Source organism: Panthera pardus, unplaced genomic scaffold (assembly GCF_024362965.1).
Source record: "Panthera pardus isolate Hobbes unplaced genomic scaffold, ASM2436296v1 HiC_scaffold_22, whole genome shotgun sequence".
In the NCBI taxonomy this organism is placed as follows: Eukaryota; Metazoa; Chordata; class Mammalia; order Carnivora; family Felidae; genus Panthera; species Panthera pardus.
This window is the reverse complement of record NW_026526788.1, coordinates 22,250,169-22,276,674: the sequence shown is the minus strand read 5'-3', so window position 1 is coordinate 22,276,674 and position 26,506 is coordinate 22,250,169. Positions and strand designations below refer to the sequence as shown.

Sequence of the window (26,506 nt, the reverse complement as noted above, 5' to 3'; positions counted from 1 at the left end):
GCTGGGCTCGCTTTTGAAACAAAAGCCAATGTCCTCCCTCGGAGTCCGCGGCCGGTCAGCTCCTAGGGGGAAGAAAGCCATGCTGCCCAGCCGGTTAGTGGCCCAACTTACTTTTCCAGAGCCTGGGACAAAGGGCCAGCAGTTGTAGGGGTGTGGGTGGGGCGCTGGGGAATAGAGAGGGGGCACAGGTCGCCCTGACCCGACCCTCCCTGCCGCGTGGGAGAAGGGTCGGGGTCTCCCCGCTCTGCGCCTGTTTGTCCCGGGCAGCCCGCTTCCCAGCCCGGGCCCCCCCGGATCTGCGTAAAGCTGAGGCACCTTTGCCACCGGCGCCCCAGCGCACAGACACACCAGGCCCTGGTTTCATGAATGAAATCCAATCGTGTGGATATAAATAGCCGCGAAGGCTGCTAACGTCACAGTGCGAGCGGCGGCCGCCACGGCGGCGGAGCTCGGGGCCGGCCGCTGGGTTCCGCCAGGCTGGCCCGCCCGGGAGCGGGGTGGGGGCACAAGCAGGCGGGGAGGGCTGGGGTGGCAATAGGGCGAGCCCCTCTCCCCCGGACCGGGAAGAGCGGCCGCGGCGCCGGGCGAGCCCGAACCGGGAGGCAGTGCCATGCTGCCTTTGTGCAAAGTTGGGCGGCGGGCTGCACGCGGCGCGCAGGGGTCCCGCACACCCGCGACCGCGCGCAGTCGTGGCTGCTGCTGAGTGGCGGGGACCCCCCCCTACTCCCCCCCACCCCTTGAAGGCGGAGAGAGCTCGCGTCTCGCTCGGCTTCTGGGTAGGTTCTGTGTCGTGAGTGCGCGATGGTATGAAACTTATTCTTGGAGCAGCCGCCGCGGGGCCCCCCTCCCCACCGCCCGGGCCCCAGCGGGGGGCAGGTGGGGGCCTCGGGGCCGCGCCAAGCGGCCCGCAGCGTCCCGAGAGAGAGTTGTGGGACCGAGCTGCTGTGGGAGCCGCCCTCGCCTCTCTGCGAGGCCGGGAACCCTCACGGCAGAGGCAAGCCGAAGAGATTTCTAGGAGCGCCCGCACAGCCGCACCCCTTCTTGGAGCTGAGAAAATGTACAACAGGCACCCTTAGCAGGCTGGCGGCGCTAGGGAGGGGGTGGTGCCGCGTCGACGACAGGGCTCTTTTCCTTCGAAGAACAGTGGTGGGGAGCCGGAGGACCTGAAAAGGTGGATCGCTAGTCCCTTTAGCGCTTGCACCCCCTGGAGAGTTGACGGGTCAGCCCACAGTTTGGCGCTCCCCACCCCCAATCCCGTGTCTATGGAATCTGTTGTGAGTTGCTGTGACAACAGGAGGAGCTGCCATGAGGGGCTTGCAAAACACCTTACCTTGTTTCTGTGTGCTCAGCTTTCGGGGAGAACAATGGCGTGAAGGGTGGGGAAGGGGAGATGTGCAGACAAGGGAATCCAACACCCTTTCTAAAGAAAGAAAAGAAAGAAAGAGAGGAAGGAAGGAAGGAAGGAAGGAAGGAAGGAAGGAAGGAAGGAAGGAGACGTGGAAAGAAGGCACAACTATGTAAAAATATATCATTAGATCCTACTTTTAGCTGAGCCTTTTCTATCCTCAGCAGTATCAAACATCTCAACTGAGGAGCAATGTCAATATTTAGACTTGGACAAGCCAGAAAGTTAGAAGGGAGCGCCAAGCGCAGGGTTTTGACTTGGCTTTGCACGTCAGCACACAAGCTGTGCCTTTCGAGCTGACTGTACACATTTGCTGGGGGAAAAATTGCATGAAGGTTGATATATATACAAAGACATCCAGGCCTAGGAAGATCCAGGAAGTTAAGACCAGAAGAGTCGCCTTGACTTTGAACTCCCCCGAACCTGTTCTGTTCATGCAGTTCTGCTGGACTCCAGCCAGATGCTCAACTTGAGGTTTCTCTAGTTTGGGGCTCCCTCATCCTCAACCAGGGCTATGCTGTATAGTTTACACTGGCCTGTGTATCCTCTCTAAACTGAGGAAAATATTGTTATTGGTAGTTTTCATCTTTGTATAAAGTCCTCTCACTATCAGCAGATATAAATAGCCAATAGGCTGTGTTTGTGTGACCTCCTACAAGCTCCAGGCTTTTCTAAACATACATTGATAAGTTTGTTTACAAACACTCTTTAAAATTTGGAATTCTATTTCCTTTCCAATAACTTTGTGGATGCAGAAGAGTCACTGGTTGGTAGAAAATAAACACGAGTTATTTTCGGTATAAATAATGTCTGCCTACAGCTCTGCAGGTGGAGTAAGCGGTCAATTATTATATGAGGTTGCCTCTGAGATTCCTGGATCATATGTAGATATAGTGGGAAAGGGGTTTAACCAGTTCCTCTCAGTATGGAAGACTTTGAAATGATTATTGGGAAACAATAAAATCATGGTCAGTATTCTTCTGACCTTGCCCATTGATTGTTTTTATCCCAAATTTTGAAGGTAGTGCAAATATAAGTACGTAGTGCTGTGTGTGATCACAGAGGTAAAAATAGAAACACAAATAATTTGATGTTATTCACCCAATGACGAGTTTTGTAAGTTATAAACTTATAAACTATACAAATGTAACTTGAAAGGAAAAACCTAGAAGCATATGGTCTTTTATTTATGATAATATAGCCAAAAAATGTTATTTAGGAAGAGTAGTGTGTCCACGTGTATGACTTCTGTATGGTAAAATGCCTGTAAGGTTTTCCTTGTTCCCATCCGTGGGTTTGGGCCAAGAGCTTTTTTTGTATCATCCCCAAATGCTCAGAAATACATTTTTCACAAATGCTACAAAATGTTAACCTAGCTATTTCAGGATGTATTTGACCCAAAGAAATGCCACTTTAACACTGGCACTTGGCAAAAGTAAAGCGGATTCTGCCCTTTTGGGGGGTGGGGGGACAGAAAATTATGTGTTGAAAATGTTAGTGGTTGTCCGTGTGCTTCTGGCCAGAAGTAAGTCTTATAAAGTGTTTCTCTTTTCTATGTAGGTGAGCCCAGCTGTGAGCAGGGTGTTCTGTTCTTCACTTCCAGCAAGCCAGGTCAGTGTCTTTGTGCAAACCCATGGCCATAGCTTGTGTCTAATTCTGAGCATGTATTTCAGAACAGGTTTCTTAGTCATTTGTCTTAAAACAATTGACTTTAACATTTTTTTCAGGGACTCAGTTATGAACATCACAAGTTCAATGATTAATAAAATTATTCTATTTACTCTGTGAGTAAAATGGCACTAAAATGGACCTTGAATAAGTTTGTACTTTGACTTTTTTTTTTTTTATGTTGGGATCAGAGTGATGCCAGAATCGTTGAGGATACTGGGGATCTGGGTGTTTGATTATTAAAGTTTTACTCCTACCCTAATCTTAACACTCTAGAGCTGGAAGAAACTTGATATAATAATAGCTCTCCTTTTATTTTCAGTTAATGTGCTGCATTCTTTACATTTATGTTCTCATCTGCACCTAAAAACAAAAACCAACAAAAAATCCTGTGGAGTAAAACCACTCTCTTGATCCCCATAAGACAGGTGAAGAATTGGAAGTGTAGAGAGGTTAGATAATATATTCAATTCCTACTTTTAGTAAATGGAAGAAATAGGATTTTTTAAAAATCCCATCTTACTCTAAAACCTAAACTTTCTAGTTGAAAAATTCTTCTCCAGTAGGGAAGTTGGGGCAAAGAAAGGTTAAGTGACTTGCCTAAGATAACATGGTGATTACAGTTCATGTAATAACATGAAATGGCCCAACTGCTGCAAAAGAATAAATACCATTCTCTTAAATAAAACAGTGAAATAATAAGTATTCATGTGTACTTTCTGGCATGGCACTCTCTAAGATTTAAGAAAGTTTTTATCAGGGGGTCTGTGGTCTTAAGGATCTTACGCACAGATTTAAAAGGCAAGATGTTAAACATCCACGTATGAAAGTTAAAGAATACATCAAGATCATGCATGCCAAAAGGCTAAATTGGGAGGTCAGTGGTACATTTACGAGAAGTTCAGCATTTTCCATTCTGTGGGATTACTTTCCAGTTCCATGTATGCATGGAAGAAAGTCCAAGCACGTATTTTGTCTGGATAGATGATAAATGAGTGCAAGTTTAGGAAAAGACAGAAGGCAGAATTTCAACCCAACAGGGAGAGATTATGCAGTCATCTAGAACTGCTAAATTACAGTATCTCATACTCAAAGGTGTTATTGCTTCAAAAGCATTGTAACAAAATTGTGAGCTGTTTGAATCTGCACAGCATCTTTGAGAAAGCTTTACTATTTAGCATGATACTTTAAAACACTCAATTCCTTTTGGAACCTCAATTTGTCTAAAATGTGCCATGTAGATAGATTTGGATGCATAATAGATAAATCCCAAGCAAAGTCCTGAAAATGGCCAGTAAAGATTAAGCAGGACATTTTCCATTTTTACCAGGGTTGACAGCCTTCTCTTCCCCTCTTGCCTATTTTTGCAAAATAATTTGTAACAGTTGTTACAATACAATATAATAATCTTTCTTAGGGAATATTATATAAAAATAATTAAAAATGAAATGGAGAACAATTGATAAAACCTTCATATATTATCTTTTTTAAAATGTACTAATATCCCCAACTCAAGCTAATAGCCCTAAAACCTTAATTAGCTAAGAGATACTTTTAAGCATTTAAGGGGTTGTTATAAGCTGTCCTATATAACAGCTTTGTCCTGTATAAGCTGTTATATACTGTATTATTACAGAATAGATCATAAGAACACTGAGAAGATCCAATTACAGGTTAGGACCTCATCATCAACTGATATTTGGTTAACTGTAAGACTGATATGTCATAAAAATATCAATATAGCAACTATAAACCTGTAATTATTTAAAAAGTAAAAATAAGAGAGCCTGTCTGGCTTAGTCAGTAGAGCATGTGAGTCTTGATCTTTGGGTCCTGAGTTCACACCCCATGCTGGGCATAGAGTTTACTTTAAAAAATCTAAATCTATGGGGCACCTGGGTGGCTCAGTTGGTGGGCGTCCGATTTCGGCTCAGGTCATGATCTCATGGTTTGTGAGTTTGAGCCCCACATCAGGCTCTGTGCTGACAGCTCAGAGCCTGGAGCCTGCTTCAGATTCTGTGTCTCCTTCGCTCTCTGCCCCTCCCCCACTTGTGCTCTGTCTCTATCAAAAATAAATAAACATAAAAAAAAATTTTTTTAATCTAAAAGTAAAAAAGTAAAATTATACTCTGAATCATAAGAGACCAAAAGAGACCTTATAATTAGCATGTTATCCCAGGTAATAATTTAATTGGCAGTCATTCATTTGCTTTATTGAACTTCAGAAGGCTTTGGTTAATATGCTTGACCTATCTCAAAACATGAATGGAAACACTTGAAATTTTATTATGTTTTTCACTTGGGAAATTTACCTGTAGTAAATAGGAATTTTAAAAAATCTTTTTGGGGTGCCTGGGTGGCTCAGTCGGTTAAGTGACTGACTTCAGCTCAGATCATGATCTCACGGTTTGTGAGTTTGAGCCCTGTGTCAGGCTCTGTGCTGACAGCTCAGAGCCTGGAGCCTGCTTCTGATTCTGGGTCTCCCTCGCTCTCTCTGCCCCTCCCCCCCCTCAAAAATAAATAAATACTAAACAAAAAAAAATTTTTTTAATCTTTTCTATTGGTCTTCGTTTTGGAAAACAGGCAGTTCAGTCTCATTATTTGAAGGTCTCACTCTGGTTTCATATAAATAGGGTTCAAAGAGTACAGGTGATCTGAATTTGGTTTTTGTGTTCATCTTCTTTTCTCTACTCAGGCTTCTCACCAACCTCACAACACCAAAACAAAACTTGGGGAAGGAAGGAAACATAAAGTCACAAAAGAGTGACTTATGTTGTATAGAAAGAGGCTGGAGGTGAGACGGGGGGTAGGGCCGAAGGGGGAAAAGCTTTGGTGTGGAGGCCAAGAGGCAGTCACTCAAACAGATGGGATGTGTATGGACTGGTTATTTACATGTCAGCATCAGAATTTTTTTTTTGTTAGTTTATAAACAAAGTCTCCACCTCCTCTTCCTGAAACCCTATATTCCTTGTGCACAAAGGGCAGAAATCGGGAAATGGGCAAATAAAGAACCTGATATGAACTGTGGGTGTGACAGCCACTCTTTCCAGGTGCCCCAGGACACTTCTGTCTTCAAATACTCCCTCCAGCTATCCCATCAAGTATGTTAGCATGTCTCTGGTAAGGTTTTATCCACTAAGGGGTGAATTAGGAAGTTTTACACAGAAAGAAAGGGATGCCAGTAGGTCCAAAAGAAGCAATTACATTTCTCCATTCTGCACCTTTGTTAATTTAGTGCCTAGACACACGTTAATGCCAAGTTCCCAGTGCTAATGAGGTTACCATCTCAGGCTCTATCCCTCTGTGAAGAAAGTTCCTTTGAACTGTTACTCAACCATAGTCCAAACCCCTAATGAGCACTGGAATAACAATAACCAGCAATTAATATGCTCCTACTAGATGCCAGACATTTTACTGCATTTCAATTAATATTCATTATCAAGTCCAATTTTGTGGAAGCAAAAAATGGAACTCCAGATATGCTAAGTTCAAAGAGCAACAGGAAGTAGAGCTTGGATTTGCACCCAGGTCTGCTTAAGAACTTGAACATACATTTGTTTTAGATGAATTGCTAAGGGGGGAAAATCACTTTAAACCATTTTATCCCAGGTTAGCTTTGCAGATGGTGGAGTACAGGGGTTAAATAATTGTTGTTATGGGTTTTTTTTGTTTTGTTTGCTTTGTTTTTTTTTTTTAATTTTTTTTTTTAACGTTTATTTATTTTTGAGACAGAGAGAGACAGAGCACGAACAGGGGAGGAGCAGAGAGAGAGGGAGACAGAATCTGAAACAGGCTCCAGGCTCTGAGCTGTCAGCACAGAGCCCGACGCGGGGCTCGAACTCACGGACCATGAGATCATGACCTGAGCCGAAGTCAGACGCTTAACCGACCAAGCCACCCAGGCTCCCCCTGTTTGCTTTGTTTTTAATCTGACTTGAACTACATAGCTGGCTTGTTCAGACAAATTTGTTAACCTTCCAGGTCATTTCTAACATGTTTTGATGAAAGTCAAATCTTAAAACAGTTGAGTTGTGAAGGGTAGAATCATGGATCCAGAAAGGTCCTCAAAGATACTTAAGACAACTTCATGTAAGTGGAAAAACCTACCACCCAAAAAGGTGATAGAGCTTACCCCCTCTCATAGTTAATATCTAACGCATCTGGAAGCAAACCTGGGTCCCCAAGTCTGAGCCCAGGACTCAGTTCTAGAACATAACACTGCCTGAACTGTGCCAAGTCTTCCAAAGCCTCCAGCATAGCCAAAATTACAACTATCAAGTATGAAATCCATCTGAAACCTAAGATACATCCCAAAACGGGTGATAAGAGGATCTCGGGGCATTAAGAGAACCCTGATTTCTGTTCATTGATGGTGGTGTAGAACAGTCTTCCTGCTTACTTAAAGCATAGCAGCCCCACACTCCCATCCCTACCACTCTGTCTTCATGGAACGATCAGTTTTAATCAAGTATGGAGCTTTTCAATTTTGTCTGTGGAGCTCTGGCTGTTTACAGACTATGTCTGTAAATCTTCTTTGGACCTCATTTTTCTCATCTATGAAATGCATACAGTATCACCTCTCTTAGAGAATTATGAGGATGTTATGAAATGACACATGTAAAGCACATAGTAGTTGCTCAGTAAGGGATAGTTCTCTTCTAAGCCTTTCTAGAGTATTTCAAGGGGAAATGTTAATAACACACTAGGGCAGTCCTATCATTTTTCCCCTAAATGAACTAGAGTTGTTTGAATTTTGATATTGCAGGGGGTTGTTACAGTAACCTTTTTCCTTGGGTAAAAACACATGCTGGGGTCTCTTGGGGTACCAGTGGCCCAGTCACAACTACATTTGTTCTCTTTGTACTCTAGGGTTGCTATGGTTTACTTGAATTATTTTATTGCTTCAGTATCTGCCACAAACTAATACCAAGCTCCTCTTGGAGATTTGTGGCTCCCATTTCCTTCCGGAACTGTTTAAGTATCTAACACGTTTTCCACACAGACCTTTGCATCTCAAAGCAACTACTATATTTTCAGCCAAGTAACGAAGAAATACTTTCAGAGAATATTACCGCCAGTAGAACATTTTTGCTTTCAATTTCAAAATACACGAGACTTTCCTACCGTCATTTCAATTAACTGTAGCATTAAGTATTCTCTGTGCTCTGGCCCTAGCTTTTCCTTTTGTCCTATGTTGCTGACTGATCTATGGATAGGAAAAACATAAGCACTACAATTTCCCCCTTTTACCCTCCGTACTTGATAACTACCCTAGACTAAATTACATCTCTGGAAAGTATTTCCTCACACTCCTCTCCCCAGCTGCCGCACTCTGTCATGTGGCAGTCGCTGCCCTGCTTTGGATTTTTGGAACCAAGTCTTTGGCAACGTGTCTTATTCATCACATACATGGAGGGAAGCTAGTGTTGTGATTTTTTCCTTCTTGTACTTTCCCCCCCTTTTTAAGTTACTAATCCAAGTGGCCCAGAATAGCCTTTATTTTCCTGGTGGCACAGTCTCCCTTTCAGTGTTTGACAAAGCTATATTGTAAGAGGCATGTCCTTTTCTTCAGGTTTATGTATAGCAATTATGTGTTTTTTTCCTTTGCTATGAAGGGGCTGAACTGGTGCTAGACTGACCCTAATCTTATTACTAATCCCAAATTGATTATATAAATTTCAGTTCATACCAAGGAGTTTATTTTTAAAGCAGTGCTTCTCAAACTTTTTTAAATTTGTTTTTAATATTTTTATTTATTTTTGAGACAGAGAGAGACAGAGCATGAGCAGGGGAGGGGCAGAGGGAGAGGGAGACACAGAAGCAGGCTCCAGGCTCTGAGCTGTCAGCACAGAGCCCGACACGGGGCTCGAACTCACAGACTGTGAGATCATGACTTGAGTTGAAGTCAGACGCTTAACCGACTGAGCCACCCAGGCGCCCCTCTCAAACTTTAATTGTGCATGCAAATCCCCTGGGCATCCTGATAAAATGCAGATTCTGATTGAGGAATTCTGGCGTGGGATTATGAATTTCTCACAAGCTCCCCATAGATGCCAAAGACCACATCTTGAATAGTGAAGGTCTAAAGTATAGGTTTTGCTATATCTTATGCTGAAACTTGTTTTTTTTTTTGCTTGTTTCTTTTTTTTTTTTTTTTGCTTGTTTCTTAAATCATAATAGACACTCATGGAATCTTAAACACGGAGGAGATGTACACAGCAGTGGGCTAGTAAATCAACCAGGTCTCTGGGAAAAAAAAGAATGTATTTATGTGCATACATAAGTCTATTATAAATTTTACTGACATAAAGAATGTATGTAGCACACAATTTACAAATAATAAAAAAATATACAACACTCTTTATTGTAAATTCCGTAAAGCCAGTTGGGTTTTATAGAATGCTCACTGGTTTTGGTCCAACTCTTTTATCCATAAGCTACCTGCAGTACAATTGATGAAAGGGTGTAACTCCCTTATAAATATTGGCTGATATTTTCCATTATGTTAATAAGCAGGATAAAAGTGCAACAACAAAGGCACGTCAGAATTGTACTCATTTATCAAAGATACGAATACCTTCTTTGCTGAACCGGATAATAGTTTTTAAATACTATAACGATATTTCCGAAAGTGTGCTATTCACATGTAACACGCTTCTAAATTTAATCTGCATCATTAACATTTTTTAATCATTTTCTTAAGTCAAGCAACAAAACAACAAAGCAAGTCCTGAATTGGTAGTGGTTGCCAATTTCTGTGGTATACAGACTCCCACCTCAGTCAGTTTCAAGCTACCGTTGCCACTGAGTGTGGAGTTGGGGAGAGATGGCCCAATAAACACTGTGGTGAAGTATTTCCATCATACAGACAAAATTGGCATAAATAACCTCAAAATGTAGGTAACTGTAAAATGTAATACAATAATTAGAAAATGATGAGCTTTGAGCATTTAGTACCTTTGTTTTTAGTATTTCTTTGTTTGAAACTTGATCTAATTTAATTTTTAATACTGAACCTATTTTGTTTATTTTTTTAACTGAAGTATAGTGACACACATTACATTAATTTCATGTGTACAACATCACAGCTTGACAACTCTGTACATTAGGCTTTAACAGGTTTGCAAAAATCCTGGAATTTAACAGCCAGCTCTCACGAGCTGGTAGAGGCTGGCTGTAGTACACCACTAGATAGAGATGGTCTGGTCCAGTGAGTCTCAACCTTTGCTTCACATTGGACTACCCCAAGAGAACCATAACCTAAAGTCAGTAGATTTTAGTCAGGGCCGAGGAACTGGAATTTAAAACATTCCTATTGATGTGTATCTTATTAAAAGAAAAATACGTAAATCATAAGTATATAATTTAAAGGATTTTTCACAAACTGAACACACCCACATAACCAGCACCTACATATAGAAACAGAAAGTCACCAGCGCCCAGAAGCTCTTTTTAAATCCCTACCCAGTCACTTCCCAAACAAGGAAACCGCTATCTTCACTTGTAACCATAGACTCATTTTCCTGCTTTTGAGCGTTTACATAAACAAAATCTCTTTAGTGTCTGGCTTCATCCCCTCAATATTATGTTTGTGAGATTTATTCCTAATGTATGTAGCAAGAGTTCATTCATTGTGTAGTATCCCAATATATGACTATAGTTCAATTTCTTCTTTATTCTTCTTTATTCTACTGCTGGTGGATTGTTTCCACCTGTTGGCTATTATGAATAGTGCTGTCAAGAATAATCGTGAGGTGCCTGGCGTGAAGAGCGTGTGACTCTTGATGTTGAGGTTGTGGGTTCGAGCCTCATGTTGGGTGTAGAGATTGCTATAAATAAATAAATAAATAAATAAATAAATAAATAAATAACTTACTTTAAAAAATAATATTATCATACAGGCAGAAGTACTTAAAACAAAACTAAATAAATTACCTGGAATAATTCTAATCAGCTGATATCTTGACTGCCTTCTCTACAACTCCCCCTCCTTTCTTATTTCTCATATAATATGATCAAGGCTATTGATTCTTTTGTGTGAATGTAATTTTAGTACCATAAACCATGAAGCTGTATGTTTCCATTCATTACAGTATGTTCTCCCGGCTCTTTTCAATTTACGTTCACCAACCTCCCCTTTCATCAAGACGCTGGCTCTTGTGCACTCTAAATAGGGATGAGATTGAGCCTCACATCAATAGCATGGAGGAATAATAGATACAGTGGAGATGCAGCCAAGGCTAAATTTGGCCGCTGATCATTAGGGATCCTAGAAAGAGGCTTCAAAGAAGGGGAATTGTTTCCCTTTGTGTTTATCAAACAAAAATCAACAGTGAACCCTTAGAATATTTCAGATGCTAATATTTTTAAAAATCCACTTATGTGAAGTAGACCAAGGACTCTTCTGAAAGAGAACTGAAATCTCTCAAAGTCTGATGACTTGATCTGGAAAGATTAGAGAAGGAGGTTTTCCCTGGTGTTCAGCAGGTGTATCCTTTGCCGCATTGTTCTAGGCTGAGTGGCTGTGTGGTTTTGTGTGTGTTTGGGCAGACTGAGATGTTAGTTCCTTTGATTTAAGTCAAGGGAGCTGAATGACCAGGAGCTCCGGGATAACACTGGTGATGTGGGATGGCTGCTCAGAATTTAAAGAAAGGTTTCTGGGGCAGCAGGCACTGAAAGGCACTTCACGTAAAGCTTTCAAGGTATGCAGGGCAAAGGTAGAGAGTAGACATTAGTTCCACCTAATGAAGGAAGAATGCATTCTCACATGCATAAATATTCTAGTCCCTGGTTTTCCTACTTCCCCATCTCACTTTTCTATAAAATTTCTTTGTTATAAAATAACACACATTTATTCTAGAAAAGATGGAATATATAGATAAGAAAAATTTTTAAATCAATTATAATCCTAGTTGGCATTAATATTTTAATGTTTCTTGATGCCAAATGTTGCTGTGTATATTTAGGTACTTAATTTTTAAGGAATGGTGTTATTCTGTAAATTTTTTTGCAATCTTATTTTCATTTAAATATGTTTATCATAAACATAAATATCAATGTACTCCTATAACACATTTTTGATGGCTATATACTCTCCTACTATGTGGACATTTATTGTTGTGGGTTTCTTTGTTTTTTAATCAACCCTCTGTCGTTGGATTTCCAAAATTGTTTCCAATATTTTGTTTCCACAAATAATGATATGATAACATTCCTTTAATGGAATCTTTTTGTATACCCTAATTATTTATCCAGGAATAAAGTCTTATAATTAGATGAAAAGTATGGACATTTTAAAGTCTTCTGAGTACCAGTTGCACTCCAAAATAATGGTATTATTTTCCACTCCCACAAACAGTGCCTCATCCTGCTTTCAAAAAACGTACAATCTTCTATGTGATAAGTTGTAGCTAGAGTTGGAGGGTATAGGGACGTGTCCTGAAATTATTAGCTGGAATCTGTGCATTGGTGTTAGCCAAAAACCTCTAATAAAATATGAGATTTTAAGGAGTCTGCTTTTTGTCCACAACACTTTTGTATTTATGGTCTAATTTGCTAAAAAAAAATCCTGGGGGAGAAAAACAAAACAGTTTTCTTCATTTGTCTGAATCAGAGCGTAACCTAATCCTAACTGGCATATTATAGTCTCCTAAATGATTAAATGCAGTTGCTTTACTGTCATCGTATCTGAACGTTTCACAGCAAGTGGTCTCTCTGGTCCTGCAGAAGCTGACCCAGTGACATCTTCAGAGAATGCTTTCAGTGAACAGAGACTTTCTTCATTAAGTTGGATTTTTAAGCATATCTGGTCTACAGACTTGATATTAGCTTTCTCAAATGAGCACTTACAACTTTGACATCTCTCTGTAGACTAAACCAATGTGTTAATTATTAATTCTTGACATATCTTCCTGATGCAGCCCTTAGCTAAGGTTCATACACAGGCCCTCCAAAATCAATGTGTAGTGTCTTTTGTTGCTTTAATTTTTTTAACTTAAAAAAAAATATTTAAGGATAATATCTATAGAGAAATGTGTTTAGATCACAAGTATGCAGTTCGATGAATTTTTGAAAACCGAACATATGTAATGAGCACCTAGATCAAGAACTCGATATCACCAGCACCCCACTTTTGGACATCACCCCAGTGCACCCTCTGTGTGTTTGAAATGCTCCAGATTTTATGTCCTGGGTAAGTCATTCATTTATAGAATTTGATTTTTCACTGAACCCTCACTTTAATGTGAGCTAGCTGCAGTCAGCTTTGATCGAGCTATCTCCCTTGTAACTGAAAACACGTACAATCTGCCTTTCCAAGTAAAGATTATAACATTAAATTTGTACACTGAGTGTACATCAGTATTTGTATGTTTGTGATTTGCAGGTACACAAATACATACACAGCGTGCATACAAACAGATTTGGAATTTCTTTCTTCTTAATGAATGTAAGGCTGAATTATACTATATCGATCCAAGCTTCAAATATCTTAACTACAATTGATTATCACAGAATATTTCATGTGATATGTTTCTAAACAATTTTTTTTAATTTCTCATTTCAGTTACTCTAAGTATTCCCTCTGAACACTCAAAATTTAAAGGCCAAGAATTTTTCATCTTGTGTTTGAAATATATGTGTCCTGGGTGTCCACAGCTGTCTCTCTCTGTGGTTCAATTACTTTGTCTGGTATTCAGCTAGATTATCATTTAGATTCCCATGGGGGTTTTTTAGTTGAAAGCCTGAGTGAGAAAAAAAAAAGTTTAACAGTCTCATGAAGCTTTATAAATACATGATTTTGAAAAATAATTTATACATCAGCAAAAATCATTCATTATTATTGAACTGTATATATATATATATACTCTTATTAGAATTAACAGTCAAAGGTTAGACTTATGTACCCATTAGCTTTTTAAAAAACTAAGATATTTCTCCCATTGTAGAATACATTTAAGAATATTATTCATCCATAAAAAGTAATGAAGCATGAATATATGATACAACATGGATGAACTTGAAAGCATTTTGTTCAATAGAAGCAGACAGACACAAAAGGCTGCTTATTGTATGATTTCATTTGTAAGAAATATACAGAGCAAGCAAATTCATAGAGACAGGAAGTAAATTAATGGTTTCCAGAGTTGGGGGGCAGTGGAGAACAGAATGACTGCTAATGGGCACAATGTTTCTTTTTGGGATGATGAAAATGTTCCAGAATTAGATAGTGGGCATGGTTGTGGGGCTTTGTGAATGTAATAAAAAACCTCAAACTGTATGCTTTAAAAGGATGAGTTTTATAACATGTGACCTTTATCCCAATTTTGTTAAAAAGGTAATATATTTTTGTCATAGAAAATTTGTAAAGTAAAGGAAAGTAGGAGAATGTTTTAGCCCCGTTATCCAACAGCAATCCCTGTTATCTGTTCAGTGCACTTCCTTCGAATTTTCCTTCTGTATATTGCTCTTGCAAGAGGAACAGCTTCCCTTTCAATGATGGAGACACAATTATTAAATTTTAAGTATTCACATATTAATACACACCTATTCCTCCCCTGCCCCTGGGGGGCGGGGGGGTGGGAATGATAGATCAAGGAAGATCCATTTAGATGGTGGAGGGGAATAATGATGGAGATATACGTAAAATAAGAAATAGCCATGGCTATCATGGAGAGGTAATAGAGAAGCATCTCAGGAGAAAATATCTGCGGTCCCAAGAGGCAGAAAGACAGACAGACCTGAGCGGTTACCACAAGGGGTGGAACTCTTCAGGGACACATCCCAAAGAAACTTTTTAGGAGTTTAGCTGCAAGATGCCCAATATATATCATGTCAGCCACTCCCCTCAATCCTTAAATACCCATGTTGTTTCCCAGCTTTCTAAAAGTCACATTTGCGTTTCTTTTAGATGTGTCACCGTGCTAAGATGGTATTTAAAATGAAAGAACAAGGAGGCCCAAATTTATTTGAGTTACACGTATTTGTTTATTTTATCTGGTTTTCATCAGCTATTTTTTAGATTGCTCTCCTGCTCTTGCCCGTAGATAGGGTAACATTAGCATTTTTCTATATTAATGCAAACTCAACATAAACATGATTGTAAATAGTGACAGTCTTAATAGAAAAGACTTCTTGGGTATTTTCTTGATGACAAGTATAGTGATTAAAATATTTTACAAGCATTATCTAATTTAATCTTTACAACAACCCATCAGGGGAGGCAACTGTCCCCAGTTTACAGATAAGGATATAGAAGTTTAGAGAGATTAAGTAATTGGCCCAAGATCAGATAAGCCAGTGCCTTAATTATTCCCTCCCTTGTCATAGATTTGGGTGGTTTTCCTTTTTTTTCTTATTCTTGATAAAGATGTGATAAATATATTTGCTTTTAAAACATTTTCTTTTTACAAAGTCATTTCCTTAGATGGATATACCAGAACATATTTTTTTAAATTTCCAAATGGCTGAGCTTTTTGTTGTTGTTGCTGTCAATAAAACCATTCCTTTTAACTTTTTCATTTATTTATTTATTTGTGTGTGTGGCTAGGGAATTTGATTGATACAACTTATGCTTTGGGAGGGGGGTTTTCTCCTTCTGGTGGGTTAGTCAACTTCTGCAAATGTGCCAAGAACACCTGAAAAGACAGTGCACTCTCTTATCATGGAGTTTATTGAATATGAGATATCTATTCATTTATCACTTTTTTTAATGTTTATTTATTTTTGAGAGAGAGAAAGAGCATGCACACGAGCAGGGGAGGGACAGAAAGAGAGAGGAAGACAGAGGATCAAAAGCAAGCTCCATGCTAACAGCAAACAGCCTGATGTGGGGCTCAAACTCACCAACTGTGAAATCCTGACCTGAGCCAAAGTTGGAAGTTTAACGTACTGAGCCATCCAGGCACCCCCATTTATCACTACTCTTTATGCTATTCAAGCCCTCCCTGTGTTGTTTTTCAGTTTTGCTTTCTTAATCTGATGTTGATTCTGATTCTTCATCTCCTACATGTAGATAATTTTCATTGATTTCTCCTTATAGAATTTGTCTTCATTTTTAGTGTATGCTTTTTGGTCTGTGAAGGTTCATTATTACTGTTATGCTTTTACCACAAATTGCCTTTTTTTTTTTACCTCCTAAATTATCTTTTACAGATACTTTTTCTATCTAATTTTGAAATCACAATCAAAATAACTATGCAGGTTAGTTTTATATTTTCAATTGGTTTTGGTTTCCACAGTCCTTTTACACAGAAATAGACGTTTTTTGGTTTGTTTGTTTGTTTGTTTGTTTTAGTTTTTAATCTTGAATTATCTCTGAGTGTTTTGTCAAGTATCCTTGAGCAGTTTAATTCAAAGAAATCTGAGTTTTTGCTCCCTGAGTCTTTTATACCTAAAAATAGTCTTATGGTTCCCTTTACATAAATAACAATTTGACCAGATTCAGAAACTTGTTATTATGTCCTTTTTCTTTCGAGGCTCTGTGTTTTTCTACTGTCTTAAAGTAGTGTATTGGTGAAGTGTGTGGTCGTCCATATTATTATTTCCTTCTAGAAAGAAATGCCTTTGGCTGTTAATTTTAGAAGATGTTTTGCTAAAATATTTGTAAGTTTATTATACAGTTTTTTCTGCCACTGGTATTTAAACCTTTTACTGAAAATAGATCTAGAGTCTTCTTTTTTCCTTCTTCTCCTTTTTGTATTGGGAAAATTTTGTTTTATTAAATCAAGGTTTGCTCCTTTAGTTCCTCAAGAAGCCATACTATCCGGGGATTGCCTATCAATGGTCAGCCTCTTTATTATCTTCGGTTACATCATTTGTAGGTGGCCTTCCTTCTATACATAGTTTCTCATGTCTGGTCTGTACCTCATGAATCCATTTTACTACATTTTCAAAGCTCTTTATTGTTGCCATTATGCTTTTTAATTTGGCTCTCTTATATTTCACTTATACATGGTCTTTACTTGTCTTTTGCCTCTTTATAGGCTCATGTGCTATTAGTTTGTATACCTGCATTATCTTCTTTTGTGTGACCAATTACATGGTTCAGATATTTTTATTCTGCTCTTTCTTTTTTTTAAGTTTATTTATTTATTTTGAGAGAGAGAGAGAGAAAACGAGTGGGAAGAAGGGCAAGGGGAGAGAATCCCAAGCAGGCTCCCCACTATCAGCACAGAGCCTAATGCAGGGCTCAATCTCACAAACTGTGGGATCATGATCTGAGCCAAAATCAAAAGCTAGACACTAACTGTTTGAGCTACCCAGGCACCCCTTCTTTTGCTGTTTCTTACAGTATATCTACTTCAGTAGAAGACCTTTCCTTCATGTCAGGGTTTTTAATAGACCATATGTTAGCTGGTCTCTGTTTACTCCATCCACATAGAAAAGGATTCCTCTGGCCAAGGATTAAAGTATATTCCAAATGCTTAGATAACCTAGACTGTGTTGGAGAGCAAAGTAGAGCTCTATAGTGACTCAGGAGCCCACTCAGTTCCAGAGTGGACAAGCAAAGCTATTCAGTCTTATGCATGTAGAGACATCTGTGGAGGGTAAGATAAGATCACTAATGAGGGGGCGCCTGGGTGGCTCAGTCAGCTGAGCATCCGACTTCGGCTCAGGTCATAATCTTGTGATTCGTGAGTTCGGGCCCCACACCAGGCTCTGTGCTGACAGCTCAGAGCCTGGAGCCTGCTTCAGATTCTGTGTCTCCCTCTCGCTCTGCCCCTCCCCCACTTGTACTCTGTCTCCCTCTGTCTCAAAAATAAGTAAACGTTAAAAAAAAAAAAGTTTTCAATAAAAAATTTTTTAAAAAGACCACTAGTGAGGAGTGTCACCACTGAAGATATACCAATGGTCAGCCTTAGAGGTTGCACCCCTACCCCTACCCCTGTCACATTAACAAGATCAGTCACTTCTGTGGCAGTATCAAAACTGAAACAGCTTGGCTAAGCAGGCTGGGGGAGGAAAAACAAAAATGAGTCTTTTCCATGCTCAGTGCTGTCTACCTGGTACACCCTCAACAAGGGGTGCTTACTGGAATTAATCCTCCCCTAGGACAGCATACCAGGTTCCTCATGACTTTCCAGTGGCTCCACAGCTGATTTCTTCCACCTCGGTCCCATGTCAGGTCAGCTCTCATTACTCCAGACTATGAGCATCTGTGCCCAAGAGCATCCTACTTACCTCCCAGCCCAGCTCTTTTCCCTGTGGAAATGGGCAGTCTGCTTGGTCTTCAGTGATGTTCTCACTTGGCTCCATAGAAGTGAATTTGGCAGAAATCCTTCCAATTTCTGGTATATGGTTACTCCTTAGCTTTATTCTGATACTGTTGTGGAGTCTGCTCTTTGTGCAGAATAAGGTTAATTTCAGTGAGACTGTGTAGCAGGAGATCCAAGGCATGTATTCCAATGCTGTCTTGCCTTCAGGTCCAACCTATTGCCTCTTGTGATGTCTTTTAGGCATAGATTGAATTTCCTCATTCAAGATTCATTTATAAATCACTCTCCATAGGTAGTGGGTGCATGTACCTCCATTTTCCACTTCTTTCCCAGCCAATTAGTGACTCACCAAAAAGGTTAGAAATCCCTTGAATGGGGATGTTGAAGTCCACAAGTTGATGGGAGTTTTATGAGACACTTACATGTGAATATTATTGAGATTCATAAATTGGCTGTCCCCACTAGAGCATGACAAATGATGACATTACTTTTTTTCCCCAATCAAATTCAGCCCTAAGCTCCACTGTGCCTATATATGGGCTCCCTCCTGCCCCCTGCCTTATCATTTGGTGAAGGGGCCTGGTTCTTGGTCCCTGGTGGTTCCCATGGTTACTGATGCTCTTCCTGATGGGGAGCCACGGCTGGTGTGATGCCATCTGTCAAATACCACTCTCATGATGGGCCACACAGATGTCCCTCAAGGTGTTCCTCTCACTGACTGTGGGCTTAGCCACATGCTGCTGCTCTCGAGGCCACGGGCTTAGTGATCAGTCACCAGAGATAGCTGAGTGCAAGTCTGCAAGCGGATCCAGGTGGAGGGTTTCCTGAGGAAGGTGGAATCGCTGTACTTTGATATCCCACTGAACAAATATTTATTGAAAGCCACAAATGGCCAAGGCATTGAAAAGACTTGAGGATTTAAAGGTGAATAACAGTCTCTGCTGCCAAAAATGTATAATCTTGGTGAGGTGAAAGCAACTACATACACCTATAAGCATAACTGCCAATGTGACAAATTGGAACTTGTTGAATACCCTAGGAATTCCTGGTATAAAGGAAGAATGTTTTCAGTGCACCTTCTTCTAAAGTGTAACTTATTATCTGTCTACTTTGCTCCATCTCGACCAGTTCCTGGTCCAAGCCCCCATCCTTCTCCCCGGAGAACCTGGGGGCATCCTAACCAGTCCTTCCACTCCCCACGCTATGTTCTCCACACAGCAGTCTCAGTGTTTGCTTTAAAAAAAAACATTTTTTAAATGTTTATTTTTTGAGAGAGAGAGAGCACACCATGTGCACAAGTGGGAGAGCGGCAAAAAGAGAGGGAGGGAATCCCAAGCAGGCTCCGCACTATCAGCATGGAGCCCGAAGAGGGGCTTGAACTCACAAACCATGAGATCATGACCTGGACTGTTAACTGACTGAGCCACCCAGGTGCCGCATCAGTGATGCTTTTAAAAAGCAAATCAGAACCTGTTATTCTTCTGCCTACAACATTTCAGTGTCTTCTCACTGTACTTAGAACAAAATTCAGGTTCCCCTTTGTAGCCTAAAAGGCTGTGTGTAATGTGACACCTGCCTCCTGTCCGACCTTCCTCTCTCCTGTTCCCCTGCCCCCAGCTCCAGTGGGCCTGCTTCCTTTCCCTCCTCATGCCTGGGCCCTGCTCATTCTTCAAGTAGCCAGAAAATGGGCCCTCCTCACAGAGGCCTCCCTCGTCTTTCCTGCAGGCCTCCCACCCATTATTTTCTCATAACACCCTTTCGTTCTTCAAGGAACTGAAATCAAGTCTATGATTACAACTACCTGTTCCTCCCCGCCTGATTACGAAGTCCATGAGAGCAAGAATAGCGCCTGGCCTGTTTCCCACTGCATACCTAATACTGTAGGCCTGCCACTCATAAAGCACTCAGCCTATTATTTCTTTAATTACGACTGCCTGAGCCCTAAAGGTGCAGAACAATTTCAGTGGTGGGTCAGGGGCATGAGAAAGGATGTCTGAGTAGAGTAGCAAGAGCAAAGTCACCAAAGGAGAGGTTACCTGGCCTATTTGTAGACAAAATCAACCAGAATGTCTAGAACGTAGCATACAGTTTACTTATGGTGGTTCTGAAAACTAGCCTGGATTTTTTTATGTATGCATCTTTTAAGCTAAGTTTTTTATTCCTTATTTTTCAACTGGGACAGCATTTACTAAGGGCAGTGGATAGATAGCAACTTTATTTCCAATCCTGGCTCACCTTCCCCACTGACAAGTTTAAAAAAAATGGGGAGCATGATCTTGTGGACATCTCCATTATCACAGGGCTCTCGTGAGGATAATGAGTGGATGTTTTAAAAGGTGTCTCTGTATTATCTGTATTCCTGAACTTATATGCACTGTCCTTTCTGTTACTTAAACTCTTTTCCCTTCTGTTTTAATCAAAACTTTCAGTTGAAAAAAATATTGTTGATTTGAAAGGCGATTTTATGCTAGAGATATATTTCTTTAAACTTTTGATTTAGGGAAGCGCAGCCCAGCCCTGACTGCCTCTTTCCCAGATCTGGACCCGTTCTCCATTCCAGCTGAGATGTTTATATTATGCACAGAGCAGCTCCTGCCTGCCTAGGACTGGTGATTAAGAGCTCAGGATAATGAAATCTGCACAGTTGAAACTTGGCTGTTGGCTACAGTTATTATGCAACTCTTAACATTTCTCTTTTGTTTCTGTCAATAATATACAATTCCCAGTTTTTCTTTCTGAGCTAACTCTTCCAACACACAAAAATTTGTTCCACTAGTATTTTTTTTAATGACCAACTTAAATTATTTCTCAAAGTTCAGACTATATGCTTTTCTAAAGGACAAGAAAATTTAGTGGTTGTGCAATAGCATTGTTCAAACTGTCTATGAACAGCTGAATGGAACTGGAAGTACAGAGGCCTTCTCTGGCCTTAGAGTTTTGTCTTTGAGTGGACTGCTCACCACACTGATTCAAAGAGCAGGCAGAACAAGAAACACAACACAGGTGATGGGAAGAGTTGGCATATTCCGATGGTGGGTGATTTGGAGCAATTAGACAATGCTTTAGTAAGATATCATAGACAAATGATAAACTTTCCCTGCCCACCCTCCCTAATATCTGAATTTCTCATGGTAGAAGAGACTCACACATTCACCTGGACGTAAAGAGTGGCTCTGTACTGGGGTGTCTGGGTGGCTCAGTCGGTTAAGCGTCCAATTTCGGCTCAGGTCATGATCTCATGGTTCATGGGTTTGAGCCCTATGTTGGGCTCTGTGCTGACAGCCCAGAGCCTGAAGCCTGCTTCAGATTCTGTGTTTCCCTCTCTCTCTGCCCCTCCCCCATTTGTGCTCTGTCTCTCTCTGTCTCTCTCTCTTTGTCTCTCTCTTTTTTTCTCAAAAATAAGTAAACGTTAAAAAAAAAAAAAAAGAGTGGCTCTGTACTAAAATGCACCTATCCAGAGCAAGCAAGAATATCTTGAGTTTCATCACCCACAGTGCCTCTGAATTATTGAATTACGGAGACAGGACTCTGATGGTCATTGAGCCATAGTGAATGTGTCTGACACTTCCTAAGAGCCTGTGTCTTAAGAGAGGAACAGGACACCAGGAAGGCCGTCATCTCAAGGACTGAAAGTAGGAAAAAGTACCACCATTGGGAAGAGAAATGATTTATAAAGGAGATGAGGTCAGCTAAGTTCAGATTTGGCTATGTCACTATTCAAGTCATGGTTGTTCCTAGAAGAGGGTCACAAATTATGGGGGACCTATGGACCAGAATGAATAGTCAAAGAAAGCTTTACTAAAGTGGGGCATGGTATAGTCTTATATTCCAAGCCCTTTGGCATACCGTAGTACCCCAGAAACAGTTGATGATTCATTAAGGGCATTAGATGTGCACTTTGAAGATATAGCCACAGGAAAAATAAAAAGTTCACAAACGACCATTCTATGGTTTGCTAATATAGGAAAAATGGGGGTATATGTGTATTTGTGCTTGTGATTCATTCTCCCGGAACCATTTATGATACAGAGGAGAAAGTAAATCAGTCTGTGTGGAGGCAGGGCAATTAGGAAAGCTTTTTAGAGGAGGTAATATCTGAATAAGGTTTTAAGGAACGAATGAAGTTTTCCAGGCAGACAAGGAGTGGTAGAGGCTTGGCTGCAGGAATGGTATATGTTAAAGGGACTGAAGCAGCCAACGACATTTAGAATTTAGGAAACCATTCTGTGGGGCAAAAGCATGCCATCATGCCATCACTGCCGTAAAAAGTTACCAAAAATGTCATGGCTTAAAACAAAACAAATGTATTATCTTATAGCTCTGGAGGTTAAAAATCTGAAATGGGTTTCATTGGGCTAAAATTAAGATGTTGGTAGGCTGCATTCCTTCTGGAGCTCTAGGAGAAAAATCTGTCTCCTTCCTTTTTCAGCTCCTAGAGGTCACGTGCACTCCTTGTTTATGGCCCTTGGCTCCATCTTCAAAGCCAGCAATGTAACATCTTCACATATCTCTCTGACTCTGATCTCCTACCTCCTTTTTCTATATGAAAGAACCCGAGAGACTACATTGGGCCTTCCCAGACAATCCGGAATGAGCTCCTTAGAGTAAAGTCAGCCGATTAGCAACCTTAATTTCATCTGCTACCCTATTTGCCCCATGCCATGTAGCCGAATGTATTCGCAGATCCCAGAGATTAGGACATTAACATCCTTGAGGGACCATTATTCTGCCTCCCACACATGCAATACAAGATGCTGAGGATGATGGTGAAGAGAAAGTTGGCGTGATCCATCAACCCTAGGTGGAAAAGATCATCCAGGGGCACCCGGGTGTCTCAGTCAGTTAAGCATCCAACTTCGGCTCAGGTCATGATCTCACGGTTCATGGGTTCGAGCCCTGCATCGGGCTCTGTGCTGACAGCTCAGAGCCTGGAGCCTGCTTCGGATTCTGTGTGCATCTCTCTCTGCCCCTCCCCTGCTCGTGATAACAAATCACCCCAAAACATGGTGGTTTAAAACAATAATCTGTACTTTCTCCTGATTCTGTAGGTTGGCTAGGTGATTCCTTAGCGGGGCTCACTCATAAAGCTTCATTCAGCTGGACAATTGGCTGGGCTAGAGGATTCAGGTAGCCTCACACTATATGGCATCTGGTGACGCCATCGGCAGGGCTGCTTCGGTTATTCTCACTGGGAATTCTCGTCCTCTGTGGGGCTAGGCCAGCTTCCTCAGAGGACAACCTCAAAACAGCATTCCAACAGCGTGAGGGTGGAGCTGCAGGCCTTCTGGAGACCCTGGCTCTGGAACTCACAGAGCATCACCACCACATTCTTTTGGAATGGGCCACGCAGTCACAAGGCTAGCTCAGATTCTAGAGGAAGGGAAACAGATTCTGTCTCCTGATGGGAGTTGCTGCCGCGCCCACGTTTCACCAAGCAGAGGCTATAAAGATAGGAGTTTTACTTCGAGAGTAGGATTTTGAAACTCGACATTTCAGGGGTAAAATGTTTCTGGATGACAACAATATCCAGCACGTGGCCAAGAGCATGAACAGCCCAAGTAGAGTGTCGGGAAGGTTAGGTGGAGCAGCCGAGAGGCTAGATGTAGGATGTGTTGCCCTGTGGACGTGACAAGAAGGCTGAGCTGGTGGTGAATGTGGACCTTCAGGAGAGACCTGAAGTCCGGAAGGTGACAGTAATCACAGTGTGAGCACATGGGGCCATCGTGACCACAGTCTCTAAGTTGATGGTAGGCACCAACACCCAGGGGGCAGCCACCCTGGGCCACCTCACCGAGTCCTCATTCCCCACCCACCACGTTGTCCTGTTCACTGGTCAGTTCTAAACTTAACTGCTTCTGACATCCACCGTGTGCGGGTATGTCCTTCAACACTTAATGGTCAGCATCCATGTCCCGAGGATTCAGAAAAAGTATGAAATGAAGGTCAGGTCAGTTTTGAGTAAGATTACAAAGCTGCCGTGGTAATAGGCTACCAGTGTCAGTCCTTTCTAGCTCTTTCTTTTATACTTTCTTTGTTTCCTCAGATTCGCATCTAAAGGCAAAAGAGTATCTGCACTGATAGGCAGGGTTCGTGGTGGTGAAATTTATTAACAGTGTTAAAGGAATAATATTTATTGCTCTCATTCTAGGTAAATGAAAGTCAGAAACCAGATAGTCATTAACCAGATGGTCCTAAGAGCTCATTCAACTGTAAGAGTGCTAAATATGAATAAATTAGAGCCCATAACAAGTAAAGAAGGATAATATTGCATATTTTTATAATTATAACTTTATTTATAAAGGATGAACAATCAGTTTACAATACATGTGTAGCATGACTTTGCATGCTTGGCTGTGACTTCTTACACTTAAAATAATTTTTAGATTACCACAAAATCAAATTTATACCCCAAAGAAAAGATTTGCAGTATTTGGAATCCAGAAAACCCTTCCTGGAAATTCCACGTCTGCAGTGAGTGAGCTGGGCTACAAGTGTTTAATTCTGCCCTGCCTTTCACTTCCCTTCCATGTTGTCCCCTTTGTACAGGGTTTAGCACCTTTGGCAGTCACTTGGGTTTTGAGCAGATTGCTAGAGATTAGAGGACCCATGGATGTTATTCTCACCCTTGACACAGAAATTCTTTTCAGAACTGTGCATGAGGTGTGTCTATAAATAAGTAACGATAGTTTTGTAATCATAGCCTTAATATAAAAGCAGGAGAGCTTTCATCCCCTTCAAAGTAGTCTTGTGTAAAAGCTACACAGCTCTTCCACCAATGCTGTCATGATTCAAATTATTTGGGGGGTTCCTTTCAGGGGGCTGCTCTCAAAGCTAGTTTGCAATCTGACAAGAAAACCAACTGTGTATTTTGTGTGTGTCTATTTCAGTTTTGACTAAATCCAAACGTTCCCCCGAATTTTAAGGATTGGCTCTCCATGGCTTTTATCCATCTAAAAAAATAAAATTCACTTTCAAAAGAGTAAGATTTTCCACCACTTAGGATGATCAAAATAATGTACCTTAGTTTCCAGAGTTGTGAAGCTCCAAACAGATCCTGTTTTTCTGACACAGGGTATATACCCTACAGTAATATCACCAGAAACATATCAAATTTCTTATCCACAACAAGTGTTACCATTTTTTATCCTAGAAGCTAGAAATGCCCCAGGAAAATATTTCTAACCTACCTTTCCAATTCTATTATCGCTTAGCTAACTGTGTCCAACTCCCACCCAGAAGTTTCCCTGCCTTCTTGACTCAAAGTCAGCTCTGCTCCATCTTGCATTTATGCTTGTTTTTCACTGAATTACTCTGTGATTGCTCTATTGAAATTCGTCCTTCATATAGATCTTCGTGGTTATTAAGTTTATGATTTCACGGCTAATCCTGGGCTTCCCCTGACTGTTTTGTTGTCCCCTCAAGGCACTCAACTCACCTTCAGCACCACGATTAGAATCCTGGGAGTCATGGGTGTGTCAGGTACATCAGTCAGTTCACCAAATCCTCACTACTTTAGGAGCCTGGTACTATAGTTCCCACTTAACAGATGCGGAAGCTATGGCTGAAAGTGCAAATGTCTTGTCCAGTGACAAAATGGCTGGAAAATGGGGAGAGTAGGATTCAAAGTCACATCTCCTCTAAGGCTGAGATTTCTCAACCTCAGCACTATGACCGTTGGGCCCCAATTACTCCGTGTCGTGGGACCTGTACCTTGTAGTATAGTATGTTTCAAAACATCTCTGGCCTCTCCCCCAACCCCATTGTGACAGCAAAAGATGTCTGCAGACTTTGCTAAATGTTCTCTGGCAGGTATTGCAGGACCACTGATCTGATGCCAAAGTCAGGCTTTTGCCACGTTAGACTATGAAATAGGGAACTAATAAAACCATAGACTAGAATTTAAAAGAGATCAATTTGAGGAGTCACCACCTGTGGGTGATCATCAGAATTGGAGTTTTTCTTAAGCCTCTCTTTCTCCACCCAAGACCTTCAGAATCTACATTTGCTGGTGGGCACAGATATCTATTTTAAGCCTCTCTATGGTGTATAAACCACAGACAGGATCCTGAGACCAGATCCTGACCTCACCACACATCTGTTGTTTGAATCACTCCACTCAAGTCTTGCCAAATAGTCTCTAGTCTCGGGTTCAACATCACCTCCTGTGATGGTGTTACAGGAGACAGTCTCATGTTCAGATGGTCCTAACTGGGAAAAA

General features: G+C 40.9%; 1 protein-coding gene across 10 annotated transcripts in view; it reads left to right on the top strand.

Moving 5' to 3' along the window:
- The window catches only part of RHOBTB1 (Rho related BTB domain containing 1), a 122,345-nt gene that overhangs the window by 55,735 nt on the left and 40,104 nt on the right, over positions 1–26,506 (top strand). For 4 of the 10 annotated variants that reach the window (XM_019444271.2, XM_053910328.1, XM_019444270.2 and 1 more), the window contains exon 3: positions 2,966–3,016. The exons of 1 other annotated variant lie outside the window; for it this stretch is intronic. The gene's annotated coding sequence lies outside the window, so the exon portion shown is untranslated. Of the gene's footprint in view, positions 1–14; positions 94–662; positions 777–2,965; positions 3,017–3,132; positions 3,225–26,506 lie in introns of those variants that run through there. 5 more of the 10 variants (XM_019444276.2, XM_019444274.2, XM_053910329.1 and 2 more) reach the window with 5 other exon arrangements.